Consider the following 17,028-nt stretch of genomic DNA (forward strand, 5'->3'; position numbering starts at 1 on the left):
AGGTAGAAGTATTCACCTTCCTCTCAGCCGAAAAGGCTTCTTTTCTCAGTAGCCATCTCAAGCGGTTCCCGAGACGCATTTGGTGTAAATAACAGTGTCTCAGGAAATTTTCTGAAGAAACTGAAATAAACCAAAGAAACTAGATTGTTCTTTCCCCACCACACAGCTGGGATAGACTGCTTGGAGTCGCTTGTACTTGCTGCACTGACTTTGGTGTTAGGTCACATTAAAAAAAATGCATGTAACGCTGAGCTGTGTGTGCAAAGATATTCACAGAAGCATTGTGTATAAGAGCACAAAAAATGTGGTAATCACCATGTGCTGATATAGAAATAGTATAAGATATGTTATTAAGTAAAAAATGTGTGTAACAGAACTGTGCATAATATGATTCATTTTGGTAAATAAATGAATATATATGCATACACTATTTTTTCTGGTAGGATAGAAAAGCATAAACAATGATTTACCTTTGGGTGGAAGGACTGGGAGGGAGGTTCTTATTTTTTCCATTTGATACTTTTCTTCGGTTTTTGCATTTTCTAACTATATATGTATTTTTAAGTGTCAACAGGGGTTATTTGAATTTTGCTTTCTTTTTTTAATATTAATAAATGTTATGTTTTTAAAGCACTCATGTTTTTTAAAGTACACTCAAAAACCATCAAAATATTCATGAGAATTTAATCATAATAAAAACATGCCAGATAAAGCAGTGTTGTGCATATTTAATTGACATTAAATATATTTGTTTTTTTTTTAAATCTTCTCTTTTCCTTTACCTGCACTTCCTGTTCTCAGACTGCTAACTCTGCACATACACACCCCTATCTCTCATTTGGTTAAATTCATCTGGGGAATAAAGGGCAAAAAGACATTCCTATTTATTAACTTTGAAAAGTAGATAAATAATTAATTGCCTCTGGCGTCCCTGCATCGTAGACAACAAGCCCTTTGGGCTGTCTGCCTTGTTCTCAGTTTCATATATGCTGTTCGTCCCTCTGGGATTATGACAATCATAAATAATAATCAATAGTAAAACCCAATTATGATTGTTAACAACAAAGTCTAATTATTATGAGAAAATATGTTTTCTGAATATGTATACGCAGCCCATATGGAAGTCATGGTCTAACGGCTAGACTTTTAAAAATTAAAAATTTTAAAGACTGTAGTGGGTAATTATACATAAAGTTTAAAAAGCTGTTGAAAAGATCCCTGGACTCTGTTAATTATTTTTATATTAAAATTGTACTCTTTACTAAATAATACTAAATGTATAGGTGAGTGTGGAACATTATAATGCTGTACTCTAAATAAAAAAAAAAATTGGCTGAATGAGCCCATGAGTGCCAGTCATTAACAACAAAAGAGCAAAACAGTAGCTCTTAGCTTCTTTTTGTGCCTTGTGGAGCAGTGCTCGGCTAAATCAGGACTGACAGTTTTAGAGACTTGCTGGTTCCCTTAATACTAATGAGGTTGTGTCCCCACGCATAAGAGCAGCCTTTCCATACACATTTCTGAAATAGAAGGATGTCCACTTTCCTGCTATCTCAGAATATCTTTTTCTGTATCCCCCAGTTATTGACAAATATCATGGAACTAGATCGAAATAGATGTGTTCGTAAGGGTGAGCCATAGAGTTTCAACAACACTGTGCTTTTCCTTTTGTTGCCTAGCGTCCACCCTTTCCATTCTTATCCTTTCTTTCCTGTGATGGCACATGTCCATGGCAAGGCTTCCATAATAATAAAATAATACTAAAAGCTAACACTTACCAGGCATTGTTTTAAGTGCTGTATATATATTGTACTATTTTAATCTTCTCATCAACCTTAGGAGGTATGTTCTACTATAACTCCCATTTTACAGATTAAGCAAAGAACAGAAAACTGAGAATCACATAGCTGGTGTGTGGGACAGCTGGGCGCCCAACCCCTACACTACACTACTTTTCAGAGATGGCTGGTATTAGTCTGGAAAGTACCCGTTGTTTAAATTCCTAGGGGTCAAAAGAAGAAATGGAGCAAGTCCTATAAATTAATTTCTGAATCTTGCCCTTTTTGTGTATATGAAACCTTGGTCCCTCACCTTGGAAGCTCTCAGCATTTCATCAGCCTAATTAGTAGTAGGTAAGTGAGCCCATGAGGGACAGTAAAAGGTTTTCCTTCCCCCAGAAGCTACCACAGGGAGGGCCTGAAAACTTGTTATCAAAGAGACTGTTCATTTTCCCAAGAAGTCCTTGCTGAAGTGCAGTATTTTGCCTAGAGGGGATAGCACACTAAGGTGGGTGTAACCTGGATATTTGTTTCTCAATTTAGCAGATTTCACCTTGAAATGGTGAATGGTGAATGAAGGCCGGAAGGAATGAGTGAATTTCCTTTCCCTATGAACTAGGAAAGCTGCAAACCTAGAGGGCCTCCTGGGAGACACATTAAGTCAGGAGGCCCTTGCCAGGTTATTTTTGCACCCACTTGTATCCATCTAATGAGGGTTTCTAAACTGTGTAAGCCTATGCTAGTCCAGGATCCTGGAATAAGAAGGAGCCAGACTTGATTTATACAGGAATTCATGCTTGATTGCTTTATTCCATTAGCAGCTCCAGCCAGGTCAACTGGCAAAGGAAGGCACGGGTATCTAACTGAGATGAGGCTACATAGCATCAGCTTAATATCTAGGGACAAGTCAGGAAGGGTCAGCTCAGGGAGACCACAGAAGCTTGTGTTAAGCGTCTGCTCTTTTAGGGAGGGCAACCAGGTTGCTAGAGACTTTACTTTGGCATACACCCCAAAGAACATGGGGAAATGATTGCTCTGCCATATTGGGTCCCTAGTAAACGTTTCTTTTTTAACTCCTTCTCTGAGAGTAGGCACGCTGTCTCCTATGCTGGTCAGTGTGCACACATGGTATGGGTTCTCCTCTATTTCAGATACTCTGCTTGGTAATGAAGGAATGGCCAAGATGACTTCTGGAGGTCCCTGTAGCCTAAGGGTTCAATGTTCCTGGTTTCCATCATCACTACATAACATTATTTGATTAGGTTGGGGAGGGTGGAAGAGAGGAGTTATAAATAGCCCCAAAGCATAAAACCTTGGCTATTCTATAGCTTTAAAAAAGGTTTTATTATGCAAGATTTTAAACTTACACAAAGGTAGAGAATAGTACAGTGATTCCCATGTGCCCAGCATCCAGCTACAATAGTTATCAACTCACCTACTCTTGTTTTATCCGTCCTCCCTCTTCTGAGTATTTTGAAGCCAATTCAAGATATTATTTTTATTTATAGTATATGTATTTATGCTTCAGAATGTAGCTCTAAAAGATAAGAGCTCTTTTTGAAAACATTGCCACAATACCATCATTACACCTAAAAAAACTAATAATCCCTTGTCATCACATATGCAGTAAGTGTTCATATTCCACCAACTGTCTCACAAATTCTTTTTTAACAGTTGGCTCATGTGAAGCAAGATCCAAACAGGGTCTACACATTGCATTTGGTTGATGTATTTCTAATTATCTCTCTTTTTTAGGAAACAGTTTTATTAAAGTATAGTATAGAGAGAGGAGTGCACAAATCTGTAAGTGTACAACTCACTGAATTTTTTCCTGTGAAGCCACCACCCTTGTCATGAAATAGAACATTACCAGGATCCCACTAATATCTTCTTGTAGTTTTAATTTGCGCTTTTCTGATGATTAATGATGTTGTACCCTTTTTAAATGTTTTTTGGGGCCATTTGCATATTCTCTTCTATGAAGTGCCTTTTTAAGTCTTTTGCCCCTCCCCCCCTTTAAAATTGTGTTTCTTTTTTCTTATCGATTTGTGGAATTCTTTATATATTCTGGATACACATCCTTTGTTGGATATATGTACTGCAAATTTCTTCTCCCAATGGGTGGTTTGCTTTCACTCTCTTAATAGTGTCTTGAGGAGCAGAAGAAGCTCTTAATGAAATCCAATTCATCAATTATTCCCTTTATGTTTTGTGCTTTTCATGTCCTACTTTAGAAGTCATTCCCTGTCCTCAAGGGCATGAAGATATTCTCCTAAGTTACCCTCTGGAAGTTTCAATGTTTTGCCTTTCCAATTTATGGCTACACTCTTTCCAGAATTTACTTTGTGACTGGTGTGAGATAGGGGTCAAGGTTCATTTGTTTTTCCATATGGGTATCCAGATGATCAAGTGCCATTTTGAAAGGACCATCTTTCCCCCTCTGTCTTGCAGTGATATCATAAATTAGAGGACTGTACATGTGTGGGTCTGTTTCTAAACTCTCTTTGTTCTATCAGTCTATTTGTGTATCTTTATACTGTAATTGACAAAAGTTTGTGCTAATGCCATACTGACTTAATTGCTGTAATTTTATAATAAGTTTTGCCATCTGGTAGTGTAAATCTTTCAGCTCTGTTTTTCTTCTTCAAGATTGCCTTGGCTATTCTTGGCCCTTTGCATTTTATAGAAAAAATAGAATCATCTTGTCAGTTTCCACAAAAAATTGCTGAGATTTTGACTGGAATTGAATAAAATCTGTAGATCAATTTGGGGAGAACAAATATCTTTATAATATTGAATCTTTGTGTCTAGGAATATGGCATATTTCTCCATTTATGTCGGTCTTCTTTAACTTTTCTTAGTAGTGTTCCTTGATTTTCTGGGTAGGTCTTACACATCTCTTATTAGATTTGTTCCTATGTATTGGATGTTTTTTGATGCTAATGTAAATGGCATCATCTTTAAAATTTCATTTTCCTCTCCCTGTCCTAATGTTAAAACTAGTGACAGAGGGCCGCCCCCGTGGCTTAGTGGTTAAGTGCGCACGCTCCGCTACTTGAGGCCCGAGTTCGGATCCCGGGTGCGAAGCGACGCACCGCTTCTCCGGCCATGCTGAGGCTGCGTCCCACATACAGCAACTAGAAGGATGTGCAACTATGACACACAACTATCTACTGGGGCTTTGGGGGAAAATAAAAAGGAGGAGGATTGGCAGTGGATGTTAGCTCAGAGCTGGTCTTCCACAGCAAAATGAGGGGGATTAGCATGGATGTTAGCTCAGGGCTGATCTTCCTCACAAAAAAAAACAAAAAAACAAAAAAACTAGTGACAGATACTTCATCATCAAAGATAAATTAAAAGTCCATTCCAGAACTATTCTTTTTCTTTTCTCTCCCCAAAGCCCCAGTGCATGGTTGTATATCCTATTTGTAAGTCCTTCCAGTTCTTCTATGTGAGCCACCGTCACAGCATGGCTACTGACAAACGAGTAGTGTAGTTCCACGACCGAGAAGTGAACCCAGGCCACCGAAGTGGTTAGAGCGCCTAACTTTAACCACTAGGCCATCAGGGCTGGCTCCAGAACTATTGTTTAGTCTTTAATTTATCATGTTTTTACAGTTTATACTTGTTTTCCACTTACAAGTAATTTCATAATACAGCTGGTCTTTCATTCTTATAAAGGATCAGATTTAAACTCTCCCTTTGGAAGAATGGAGAAGAGGGCTCTGGAAGTCTGTTTAGGAGGAACGAAGGATTCTCCTGGGAAGAACTCATCCTAAGGGAGTGGGAGCCTGGCAGGACCCACTTGACGTTGTAACAAGGCCCCACCCTGAGGGAGGGAGACGGTGTGGTGTCTGTCACTCATTTGTCTTCCAGCCTGGGTGCCCATGGACTCACGTCTCAGTCCTTTGGAGGACAGTGTGAGAAGGGAGCTCTGCAAGTAAAAAATGTAAATAACTCTTTTACTGGTAATTTTAGAAAACACCAGGCATAAGCTGTACTGCTTTGTGACCCCTTTGATATCATGTTACAGAAGGAGGGCATTGTCCCTTGGCAGGACGCTTTATGGCAGGACCTACCAGAGGCTTCCCCAGTCCCAATAGGAGCAGTGGTAGTAGGAATAATAGCTTACATGTATTGAGTGCTTGCTGTGTGCTAGGTACTAGTCTAAGTCCTTTATAAATATTAACTCATTTAATCAACTCAACTCCCCCATGAGGTAGGTTAGATAATATTACTCTTATTTTACAAGGGCGGAAACTAAGGCACAGAGAGGCTAGATAACTTGGCCCCAGGTCACACAGCTCACAAATGGCAAAGCCAGAATTCAAGCCCAAGCTGGTAGGCACCAGAGCCCATGCTCTTAACACGATATAGCCTCTCTGCTGCTGGCAGCAGCAGACGGGGGCCAGAGGAGGAAATAGGAATAAACTGGGATCTTTGTAGGGTGTCGGGTCAGAGAGCCGACCGTGGTCGCTTTACGGCACCTGTGAGATATCCCTTGAGGGCTGTGAGAAATATCTTGGGATGGGAGTGGGGGCTGCTTTAGAGGGGTCTGGGGGCTAAATTAGCAGTTAAGGTCAAGAGAAGTGAAACCTAGGTGAGGTCATCCTTTCGATCAGATTTACAGACTTAAGAAACATTACATCGGTTTGTTTTTCAATTTTATCACCTTAAAATTTCCTTGGAGTAAGTGGAATCATGACTTCTGGTCTGTTCTTTCTCTGAGGTGACAGGCACATCTATATTTAGACCAATAGTCATGCTTCTGTGGTGATGGATCAGTGTGTGCCTCCAAAAATGGCTGTGCATTGAAATAACATGTGGGTCTTTATGAACAGAGAAATCATCAACATTCTAGATTTGATGCACACGCATCAGAGGGACTTCTATACAAACTTACTTATTAAGTAGATAAACTATCATTTGTGCTAGGACCGTAGATAGCCACTGGGGCAAGTGTCCGTGAGCTCATGTAAACAGCAAGCAGACTCAGAATCGGCCATGTCATAAACGAAAAGAATTTAGGGATTCACAGGCCTAAAGCATGAAAACCATTAATTCTGATGACACAAACCACAACCTGGGATTTTCTTTAACCCTATCCTTTCCCTCACCTCCCACATTTCGTGTGTCACTAAGCTCTATTGATCTACCCTTTTAATAGCTTTCAAATCTGTCTCCTCTTTTCCCTCTCCATTGCCACTAATAGTTGGGATCTTTGACATTTTTTCACCTAGATTGGACAATAACCCCCTGAATGCTTTGTTCTTTTCTCTAATTAGTTGCTTTCACTGTCACCAAAGTTATCTTTATAAAGCATAAAACCATCATGTCACTTTCCTACTTAAAACTATCTCAAGGGCTCCCATTGCTTAGAAGATTCAACTAATGGTCTACGAGGCTCACTAAGAACTGGCTCATGCCTCTCTTTTGAGGCCCCTCATTCCTTCACCTGTAGACCAACCATACCCAACCTCGTGGGGCTCCTGGAACCCATGCTCTGCCTTCAGACTTGGTGCCTTTGTTGTGATGTTTCTCAGTGGGTAGCCTTCCCTGCCACCCCTCTTGTAACCTTTGCCCTTTTGGCCAACTCTTAAGTTTCCTTAGAGATTGCCCTCATACTCATGTTGGGGAGAAGACTTCGTACGCTTCTATAAGCATTTCTCTCACCATATTGCACCGTATAAACGTCTGTCCTCCCTGGTAGTCTGTGGAGTGCTTGAAGGAGGATTTTATTCCTCATTGTATTCCCAGTGCACCAGAGGCGCTTCACAGCTATTTGCTGGATGGAGTCTTCCATTCATCCAACCATCCGTTCATTCTTTCGACTAATATTTATCCAGCACTTGCTATATGCAGGGCACTGTTCTTGCTGCTGGAAATACGCCATGAACAAGACACAAAGTCCTTATTACCCTGGAGCTTATATACTAGTGAGAGAAGACAGGCAATAAAGAAAGAGGTCAACAGGAAATAAATCAGGTGGTGTGAAGTGCCAGGCCCAGAATTAAAGTAGGGCCATGTGACACAGAGTGCATGGGCAAATACTTTATATTGGATGCGCAGAGAGGGCTGAGGGCTACCCTGGAGGCTGAGACCTGAATGAGCTACCCTTGTGAAGGTCAGGGCAAAGAGCATTCCCAGCAGAGGGAACAGATGATACGAAGGCCTTAGGGTAAAAACCTTAGAATAAACACTGGTTACCTAAAGCCAGGGCAGTAACAGGGCACGGTGAAGAAAATGCCCTAAGAGACAGAGCTGAAGACATAGATCATAGTTGGTTTTGGAGTCAAAGGTAATTCATCGCTAAAAACATACTAGATACTTATTGGCAGCTGCTAATAGGAAAATAAAAAGGCCTTGTTCACAATTGACGCACAAAAGCGCTTAGGAATGAAGGTGCCATATACCCACTCCCCACTTCCCCTGGAGCCAGGCGATCTGTGTCAAGATGGCCTGTGTGAAGAAGCTGCCCAGTTATAGTTCACTTTGCTTTCTGTTGTTCTTCAGGCCTTCAGTTGCCCCAGCCACACAGTTAATATAACCACAAGAATGTGAACAGTTTCATTTGCTCTGAAATGTGCCTATTTTTAACCTCTGCAGTGGGAAAAGGCCCGTAATTTACCCATCCCTCATTATTTTCCAGCTCAATATTTTTCATTCCTGTCCCGTGCTCCCTGAAAACAAACGTGCCGTGTCTGAAATCCTGTGTGCTTTTCTGTAGGATGAGCCGTGTGCTCATGTCCACATGTGGGCCACGGCCGAGGGTTATGTAACAAGAGCTGTTCCGAGTACAGCTGGCTCATGCAGAAGGCCAGGATGTGGCAACTACAAATCTCATCGCAGGTAGGCTGAGTGTGAACTTGAAAAGCAAGAGTCGTGGCTCAGGACAGCCTGTTGATCAGCTTTGATTTCTGACTCAACGTTCCCTTGAAATCCTGGGTTTGGGTTGAAAAGTCCCAAGAGAGTTCTGTTTCATAGAGAGGTGCTCCTGCCACAGTCATGATATACTGGAAATATACAATTTTTTATTTTCCCCAGTGGGTGGGCGGCTATCACAGAGGAAAGCTGGCCTGATAAAAGTGTTCACATTCTTGTGGTTATATTAACCAAGTGCCTTGGCCACACCGAGGCCGTGTCTAGACAGTGTAATAGACCCTGCTATGGCACAATGATCCATTTTTTTTTTCTTTTAATTATGTTCCTGGTTATTCTTTTGGGAATTGGCCATCTAGAAAACTTATTTAACTATATAGTATAATAATTTAGAATTGAAAGGATTTTTGGTCCTGTGCACTTTTCAGACAAGGTAACTGAGACCCAGGATGGTTAGGTGTCTTGCCCAGGGACAGAGTGAGTTGGTGTCAGAGCTAGGTCTAAGAGTCATGGGTTCCCGATTTCCAGGATAGTTCTATTCCCAGTCATACTGCCTTCAGTCATTAAAGGGAAGTAGCAAAGTGACGACCTGATGACTGTTTTTTTTTTTTTAAGCTAATAGTCCATATTTAAAAATTGGGAGATTATCCATAAGAATCTGGATTTCTGATTTCTACAAAAAGACTTTAGTCCACACTTCTGCAAGACGAACTGTTGGTGTTATCAGTGGCTTCTACCTTTATACAGTTATGTGCTCTCCAGTTCACCACAGTCTCCACTACTCTGTATTTTCTCCGAAACATTGAGTTTGACTGTCAGCTGCCATTTATGGTCAAACTTGTGCTGTTGTATATTTTTGATAGTAGAATTAAGAGGAAAGTGAGCTATTTCTCATACCCATGTCTCTATAAAAAGTGGGCTATAGGGCCAGACCTGATGGCCTAGTGGTTAAACTTTGGCACGCTCTGCTTCAGCAGCCCAGGTTTGGTTCCTGGGCGTAGGACCACACCACTCATCTATCAGTGGCCATGCTGTGGCAGTGGCTCGCATTAAAAAAAAAAAAAAAAAGGAGGAAGATTGGCAACAGATCTTAGCTCAGAGTGAATCTTCCCCAGCAAAATAAATAAATAAATAAATAAATAAATAAATAAATAAATAAATAAATAAATAAAAGTGGGCTACATTTCAGGAAGAATGGATATTTTAAAAAGCAAAATATTTCAGGGACAAAAGAATACAACAAGATAATATTATGAAACAAATCTATTTGGCACCTGTAGGCACTGGAAGTTACAACTCTGGTGTTAAACTCTTAGTACCATAATCAGAAGAACATTGGATATCTCTCTTCACGTGAGGTTGTGGTATACCTTTGATAAATTTTGAAAGATTTTCATAGAGTGGAGTGGAAAACAGTGGAACAAAGAGAGAAAATGGACCCTTCTCTCCCCTTGCCCCATAGCAGAGCTATTAGAAGTGAGATCCAGGGGCTGGCCGGGTGGCACAGTGGTTAAGTTCTCGCGTTCTGCTTCAGTGGCCCAGGCTTCCCCGGTTGGGATCCTGGGCGCGGACATACTCACTGCTCATCAAGCCATGCTGAGGCGGCATCCCACATAGAAGAACTAGAAGGACCTAAAACTAGGATATACAACTATGTACTGGGGCCTTTGGGGGGAAAAAAGAAGAAAAGAGGAAGATTGGCAACAGATGTTAGCTGAGGGCCAATCTTCCTCAAAAAAAAAGAATTGAGGAAGTATTCTTAAAAAAAAAATCATTTAAAAAAACAACAAAAAAAGTGAGATCCATGTGTTTAGACACTGAGTCAAGTTGTCCAGAAGATGGGGCATTAAGAACTCTTCGTGTTGACTTTAGGCAGAATTATCTCGAACTCGTCTACTGTGATCTGATAATCATGGCAGCAGAGCCACTGGGGAAGTCAGAACTGAGGGTTCCTCTGCCGTTTGCTGAAATAGCAGTGAAATTGCTTAAAGGAAATGCACTATATTATTCTGAGAAATAAATTGCAAATAAGCAACACCCAAAACACACCACACTTCTCGTTCCTTGAACAAAAGGTGCCATCCTTTACCTGCCCAATATTTACAGGCTCATGTCTACTTGTCAAGTTTTTCCTGGTCTCTGCTTCTAGCTATCTTTCAACTCTACCAACTAATATTTCTTTTGTGAAGCCAGGAGGCTCCATGAAGGTTAAAAATAATTCGGCTATATTGTGTTGAACATAACTGAAATGTCATGAACCTTCTGGAGAGCAGGAAAACCAGTTCTCTCTTGTTTCTATTGGTTTAGTCTGTTTACTTTTCTGGGACCCATGGCTGAAGCTGGGGCTGGGAGCCCGGCGGGGAATGTTTCGTCTGGACTTTCGACAGGCTCAGCTATTCGTCACTGCCTCGGAAGCTGCTTGGCCACAGGTAAGGAAGGCTGCCCTGATGGGAGGGGTAATTATGGTCAGTGACCTCTGAGCTTTTAGCTTGGCCTCCCTCTGCACCCAAACTCATGTTTGATTCAGGAAGTCTTCTCTTTTTGTGTGTTCACATCAATGATTTCCTTACTCGCTTTATGGGAGGGAAACAGCCTCAGGTACTGGTGAGGCTGCAAGATTCTGAATCGAGCAGAGGGCAGGGCTTGGAGGTGGAATCTCTGTGGAAGAGGGATTAAGTAGGGAGTGGAGTCCTTGTCATTAGGATACCATACAGCATACCGAAGCCAAACAGAACCGCCCACCTCTCTCTGACTCGCTCACCAAAGCATCATTAAAGTGGAGGGGCGGGTGGTGAGCAGGTATTTGATTCAGTGAGGTGGGGGCCTGAATCCTTTCCCTTCCCACGCCCGAGACCCCACCGGTTGCTCCTTTTCCAGAGGACCTAGAAGCCTGGGGATCTCAAGATACACCTTGACCCGTGAAGTCTGTCTTGGACTTGTGAGACCCTTGTCATCTGAGTGGCTAATGAAGTAGAACTTGTGGTGGGTTTGGGCAGCCCTTTGACTGACCAGGAATCCAGTGGGTCCAGGATTATCCAGGAGTCACCAAACAGTGACTGCAGTGCTGGGAGGGGGTGCCCGTCGTTAACCTGGCCTCCCAGAGGCGGACAAACCCAGAGCAGATTAGGGTGGTGCTCGATGGCCCCACCCCTTGGCTCAGGCCTCGCTCTTGAGGGAGGGCATTCCCTTTGAAATGATCAGGGGTATAGTATGCTTAGCATTATGAGAGATTCTTTGTGTTCCATACCTCTTATATCACATATAATAGGATAATGGGAAAAAAAAGTCTCTGCTGCCGCACCAGTGCTGGCCACATCAAAGCAACAGTTATTATACCGGTCATGGTCAACTAATGCGGATCCCAGCATAAACATCGTTTTATCCCTTTTTATTTTTAAATGAAGCATTTGGCTTGTACATTGTTTAAACATCAAACATAATGCATGGTCATATTTGAATATGAATACTACCTATGTTTAATAATAACTGGCATTTTTATTATGTGTATGGCACCACAGGTGTATCATTTTAAATTATGTATATAGCATTTAAGATGTATAGTGACTTAAATAATTGCTGTTGCTTCCTGTGGCCTATATAGGATGTACCAGTTTAGCAGATGAGGTCGTTCAAATCACATAAAGGATCGCCTTAATCTGCCTTTCAGAATTTATGGAAATCACAAATCTTGAGTAGTATTTGAATATCAATAGCATGGTCCGTGAAATGTGGAACTCTTTTCTTGCCTCTTTCCCTCTCCTTACACCACCCCTGACCCCCTTCCACAAGCCTGGCATTGATACGCATAGGAAAGTTGCACCTATGAAAAGCCCTGGCATGTAGTGGGTCTGAACCCTGCCCTGGACCCACGGCCAGAAATGGATGTGGTCCGGGGAACAGCCTTGACAAGTGCCAACTGGGACACGTGGCAAGGATTCTCCCTTCTTTTTGACAGTCTTCAGCTGTGCCCTCCCAGGGACGAGCCTTGCTCATTCTGGCGCCATGGTCATTGTCCTCTCCTTGCACAAGGCTGTGTTGTAACTGCTTCATCCCCCTCTTCTGCGGGGACGCATGTTGATGATCCAAGAAGATACAGGATGAGGCTTGCCGTGGGCGTCACCTGGAGTCCTCCACAGCATGTCGGCTCCACAAGAGCCAGGTGTGTGGTGCCGGCAAGGCCGCCTGCGCCCGGTCCCTGGAGGAAGAACAGTGTAATTACTCCTGGGCACAGCCTGAAGGTTGTGATGGCAGATGCCCCACTCCCTGCTCTCAAGCGAATGTCAGCAGCTCTAGAGAACAGCCAGGTCCGGCCTGGTAAAGGAAGTGTATGTGAGGGGATCCAACCGGAAGTGAATAAGAGACTATGATGTTAAAGGTACAGAATTGAATTTTCCCCTTTAAAACGAGGATCACCGTAGCTGAACCCCCTTCTTGTGTGTGTCCTCCTCTTGTGTTCACCCCTCCTCAGGTCTCCCAACTGAGGAGAGGAGAGATGGCCCTGGCTTCCAAAAGTAGCCTCGCAGCTTTGGGAGGACGGACTCTGCCCAGCCATTTTTATGCTTCCCATGTGACGTTTAACAGAGCTTTAACGGAACTTCTCCAAAGATCAGAGGGTCCCCAACTGAATGGGAATCTGTGGTCTGAGAATTTAATATTTTTTCCTGCAGCTCCCCTTACTCCCTCCCCTCCAACCCTAAGGAGAAAAAATATCGGGCCAAAGGGCCAAACAATCCTGTTTAAGGATCTCGCCATCTCATTTCCAGCCAGGCACTTTTCCCTTCTTTTAACTTTCCAGTTTTATGGAGTATAGTAAAGCCTTTAACTGCATGGATCATGAAAAGCTCTGGGCTGCTCTGAAAGAAATGGACGTGCCTCAGCTCTTGATTGTCCTGTACTGTGGAAAGAAGCCACTGTCAGGACAGAACATGGAGAGACAGAATGGTTTCCTATAGGCAAAGGTGTCAGACGAGAGTGCATTTAATCTCCCTGTCTGTACACGGAACGGATCATACGAAAAGCTGGGTTAGACTCAGGTGAAAGAGGAGTGAAAATTGGTGGAAGAAATATGAACAATCTAAGATATGCAGATGACCATCTTACTGGTGGAAAGCAGCAATGACTTGAAACGACTTTTTTTTTTTTTTTTATAATTTTATTTATTTTTCCCCCAAAGCCCCAGTAGATAGTTGTATGTCATAGTTGCACATCCTTCTAGTTGCTGTATGTGGGACGCGGCCTTAGCATGGCCGGAGAAATGGTGTGTTGGTGCGCGCCCAGGATCCGAACCCGGGCCGCCAGCAGCAGAGCGCACGCACTTAACCGCTAAGCCACGGGGCTGGCCCGAAATGACTTCTGATGAGAGTGAAAGAAGAAAGTGCCAAAGCAGGACTGCATCTGAGCATCAAGAAGACAAAAATCTTGACTACAGAAGAACTATACAACTTTAACATAGACAATGAAGACATTGAAATTGTTAAAGACTTTGTATACCTTGGTTCAGTTATCAATTTAGATGAGACTGCAGCCAAGACATCAAGAGAAGACAGACTCGGGAGAGCAGCAATGAAAGAATTGGGAAAGATCATCACGTGTAAGGAAGTGTCATTAGAGACTAAGGCCAAGATTATCCACACCCTCATATTCCCAGTTACTATGTACAGGTGTGAAAACTGGACCCTGAAGAAGGCTGATGGGAAAAACGTTGATTCATATAAAATACGGTGCTGGAGGAGAGCTCTACAGACCCTGAACTGCCAGAAAGATGAACAAGTGGGTCCCAGAGCAAATTAAGCCTCAACTATCGCTGGAGGCAAAAACGACAAAACTGAGGCTGCCGTACTTTGGGGACATCAGGAGAAGGCAGGATTCTTTGGAAAAGACAGTAAAACTGAGAAAAGTAGAAGGCAGCAGGAAGAGAGGAAGACCGAACAGGAGATGGATTGACTCCAAAAAGGAAGCCATGGGTGTGAGGCTACAGAAGCTGAGCAGGGCTATGAGGACAGGACATTATGGACATCAGGCATTCACAGGGTCACCAGGAGTCGGAGCTGACTGCACAGCATGTAACAACAATCATTTTCCAGTCGTGATTTGAGGAATACTATTGATAACTCTGACACCTGGTGGTCATTTCAAAAACTGCACTCTGGGAGGATTGAATGTCCCCTTATCATTGTTAGTTGCCTTAGTTTTTCCACGTTGAATGTAAATAAGATGTACTTTATATATTAGTTATTATAATTAATTAAATTACTTTTAAGTAAAACTCTTGCAAATGCATTGCACAGAATACACTGGGGTAGAGAATTTCTGTAAAGATATACCAGAGACTGGATGTTGTGGTCCGTTCCTTCAGTTCTGTCTGAGATCTGTTTTAAAGAAAGGGGATGTATGACTTTAATGCTTGTGGCTGAAGCGCCCCACCTGGGCAGGGGGCCCAGAAGTGCAGGATGTTCTCCAGGCTCCTAACCGCCCGGCTTTGTGTCCAGGGCGCTCTAGTGCTTTCGCGTGTTTTGAGGGAGTGGAGCACAGCTGCTCTCCCTTTGATCTTGTTGCCTGCTGGTGGTGGAGGAGCCCAGCCGCTGAGAAGAAGCTGGTCCTGGGGAGTCGGGTGGTCAGAGTGTGAAGCCGGGAACAGTTCCCAGCTCCTCTGGCGGTCACAGCAGTGAAGGGAGCAGCACTCAGGTGTGAGGTGTGGGCTGCCCGCGTCCCAAGGTCGTGCTCAGTGGAGGGGCTCAGGTGGAGAGCCAACCCCTCGTTCAGGTTTCTGATGCCGCGCAGGTGTGAGGCTGCCAAGAGCCGAGTTTCACAAGGCAGGGTGAGGCCACTCGGGGTGAGAGGCAGATGCTCCCTGGGTTCTAAGATCAGAGAGCAGGGCTGGGGGGGGGGGGGGATGTGGCCTGCAGCTGGCTGGCAGGAGAGCCGGGTCTGATGAAAGCAACCACCTTTGACTACCTTCTTCATGCCTCTTACTGTCTGATACCAGCATTTCCTTCCCCTGTTGAACACAGCTCCCACTGCTTTCCCACTTCTCGCCCTAATGATAACATGCTTATTTTTATGAATTTGTTGAGCGTCACCACTCTTCGAATATGTGCTCAGGGACAGGAAACACTCCTCTTGCTGGCCTGTGCCTGTTCACCCAGCTTACCAGTGGTACCCAGAAACAGTGGGCGGCTGTGGCCTCAGAGGAAGAGGCCAGGCATCCAGGGGCAGAGCCTCAGCAGAGTCTCCCTGTGCGGGGTTTGGTCCCCAGGGAGGCGAGGTCCTGCCTGCACTTGCAATGCGGTCCCTGAAGGGTGGGACCAGGACACAGGAGGGCAGCTATCTTGCAGTGGCTCTTGAGGGAAAGAAAATCTTAGCACCGCACTCAATTACTGGTCCTATACCCAGAGGACATGTCAGCTCCAGTGATCAGCTCTTTCGAGAGCACCCTCGAGGGTGCAAGACACCACGGTGCTATCCCAGGATTGGTTCCGTGTCCACCATCTTTTTGACCCCAAACAGCCAGGCACCTGACCTGCTGGTGACCCACCTCTCCCTCCTCTGGGTAGCACCACTTTTACCTTCTAGGACAATCAGAGTACCTCTCTTTGCCTTTCCCTCTCCCTCCCTCCTTCTGCTCAGATCCGAGATCTCTAGCAGGCACCATGTAACCTTGAGGGTGGAAGGCACATGCCTGGGACGACAGGAGAGGGCTGAGACCCTGATGACTTCACGGAGCTGCCGAAACAGTTCGGGACTGCGTACTTCTGGTCTTCAATGGAGCGAGAGAATAAACCCACATATTCAACGACACACAGCCGAACCTAATTGTGACAGATACGGTGACCCTCGTTGACATCCAGCTGTTTTCCTGCCTGCTATACTATGGTATAGGGGCAAATAGCTCTTAATAAAGAACAGAAATAACACAGCTTGAATCTCTGCTGGGGCATTCCTTCTGGTGGGACCCTGTGCACACAATAAAATTGATCTGTTTGTGCTATTGTTTTTCTTCGAATCACTGAATTGTAAGTCTTTCTCACAGTGGGGGTGGGGTAGATCTGGAGTTTCATAAGCACACATTAGTGTCTCTTAGCTTCTGTTTAAATATGGGGGGTAGGGGTGTCGGGGGGCAGTAAGGATGCAGAGGGGAGAGAGAGTCTCCTCTGATTGCCTTTGGAAGATGCACATTTGGAGCTTGTGAAAAGCCCTGGTCCTGAGCTCAGAAAAAGCAGGAGTGAGGCCCTTGGTTCAGCACACGGAGGGTGGGTATGGGGGGGAGGATTGTTAGAGTCATATGATCCATATCTTTCTTGATCTTGGAGTCATTTTTATTTAAAATAGCTTTATCGAGGTATAATTGACATACAATAAACTGCACATAAGT

The sequence above is a fragment of the Ceratotherium simum genome, chromosome 36, assembly GCF_057802395.1.
Source record: "Ceratotherium simum simum isolate JZ-2026a chromosome 36, ASM5780239v1, whole genome shotgun sequence".
NCBI classification, from domain to species: Eukaryota; Metazoa; Chordata; class Mammalia; order Perissodactyla; family Rhinocerotidae; genus Ceratotherium; species Ceratotherium simum.